Consider the following 2,165-nt stretch of genomic DNA (forward strand, 5'->3'; position numbering starts at 1 on the left):
GTGTGTCAAGGTAAGGCTGGATTATTTCTGCAGCTTTGTCTGTGTTACGATGTGTGCATGTGATTGTTATGTCATCTGCGTAGGAAGAGATTTGTATTTCTGAGGTGTCTGGTGTGGGTAAGTCATGCATGTATAGATTAAATAATGTGGGGGATAGAACTGAGCCCTGTGGTACTCCGTTCTTAATGTTTCTGATGTGCGATGATTGGCCATTATATGACACATGAGCATTCCTGCCTGCCAGATAATTGGCCAGCCATATTTTGGTGTTATTGTGCATGTCTGTGTTATATATTTTATTTGTTAGGTTGTGGCGGGGGATAGCATCAAAAGCTTTACTAATGTCCAATGTTATAAGAAGTGTTCTGTGGTGGGGCCTATTTGAATTGATGCCATCTAAAATTCTTTGTGTGAGGTTTGTCAGAAGAGTGTTTGTGGAGTGTAGTGGCCTAAAACCGTGTTGTGAGTCAGCAAGGGGAATATATGGTGTGACAAGTTTAAGTATTAGGCGTTCAATGACTTTAGAGGGGGTGCAGAGAAGTGTGATTGGGCGGTGCGATGTTGGGATTGTTGGGTCTTTGTTCGGTTTTGGAATGGTGATTATTTTACCATGCTTCCAGATGTCGGGTATAGTGTTGTGTGAATAGCTGTAGTTTGCAATGTTTGTGAGTGCGTGTATACCTTGTGGTCCAATGTGTTTTAGGTGGATGTTGCTTATGTTATCAGGGCCACAGGCAGATGAGTGCTTGAGATTATGCATTATGAGTTTTGTCTGACTGTCTATGAAGGGTGTGTAGTCTGAGTCTGTGGGGAAGTCTTTCTTACGTCGAATGGTGCATCGGTCGTCAGGGTGAGATGTAAGATGGCTCGTCTGTGCAAAATGACGTATGAGTGCGTTTGCTTGTTGTCTGTTTGAGGGTAGATTATCTGTTGTTGTGATTATTGCTGCGTGAGAGCGTGTAGTGTTAGTGTTGGATAGTGTGATGCTGTTGAGTGTTTTGTACAATTTGCTGGTGTTTGTTTTGTGATCAAGTGTATTGATAAAGTTTTGCCAATTTTGTGTTTTTTGTTCATGTATTTTATTGGCAATCACAGTGTTTAGTGTTTGTATTTGGTCTGCTATGTTTTGAGGGATAGGTGTGGGGGTATCGTGTTTAAGTGTGTCACGTTGTCTGATGAGGCATTGGATTTCTGGTGTGAAGTTGGGGTTCTGTGATTTTCTGTTGCCTCTAGGGATGTATCTCTTGTCTGCGTTTTGTATGATTGTATTGAAAGCGTGCACAGCATTGTTTATGTTTGTGATTGGTGTACTGTTAAGTGTTTCAAAATGTTGTTCTGTCTCTTCAGTAAAAGTTTCCCAGTTAGCTCTCTTGTAATTGGTGTAAGTGTGTCTGTGGCCAGCTGGGGTGCATCTTGTTTTGGTGGTGATGATGATTGGAAGGTGGTCAGAGCCAAAGGCTCCGACCACTCTCCATGATGTTGTTGGGGTTAGGCAGGGGGAGCAAAAGGTGATATCAGGAGAGGAGGGAGTGTAGAGGGCTTGGTATGGGATATGTGTATGATTATGCGTGTTGTTCATGATAGTCAATGAGTCGAATTGAGTCTGTATATCAAGCCCTCTGTCTGTGTCAGGGTTGTCGACATACCAGGCAGACGACTTGGCGTTGAAGTCACCACCCATGATCAGGTTGGGGATTGAGGTTAGTTGGCTAAGTTGAGGTCTGAAGGTGTTTGGAACTGTGGGGGATGATTGGGGGGGAATGTACATGTTAATTATTGTCAGTGTTGAATTGTTGCCTGTGCGGATTCGAATGGATTGGGTTTCTGTTGTGTTATCTGTGGTAGGGAGGAGAATTTTGGTTGTGGCACTTGTGTCCACAAAACAGATGGAGTGGTGGATCAGGGTGATGAGTCCACCGCCATTGCCGTCAGTCCGGTCTTGTCTGATGGTGGTGTAATTATGAAATGATGGTGTTTTGTGTGAGTGTCTTAGTTTTGTTTCTTGTAAAATCGCAATGTGTATGTTGTGTTGTTTAAGAAAGTGTTCAAGTTCATGTTTTTTAGTGTTAATACCGTCAATGTTGTGTTGTAATATGTTGATGTTGTGTGTTTTGTATGTGTTGTATGTTGCCGTTTGGGGTTGAGGTTGGGGTGGTAGTGGGGAA

The sequence above is a fragment of the Oratosquilla oratoria genome, chromosome 4, assembly GCF_046742065.1.
Source record: "Oratosquilla oratoria isolate Oo_2021 chromosome 4, ASM4674206v1, whole genome shotgun sequence".
Taxonomy (NCBI): domain Eukaryota; kingdom Metazoa; phylum Arthropoda; class Malacostraca; order Stomatopoda; family Squillidae; genus Oratosquilla; species Oratosquilla oratoria.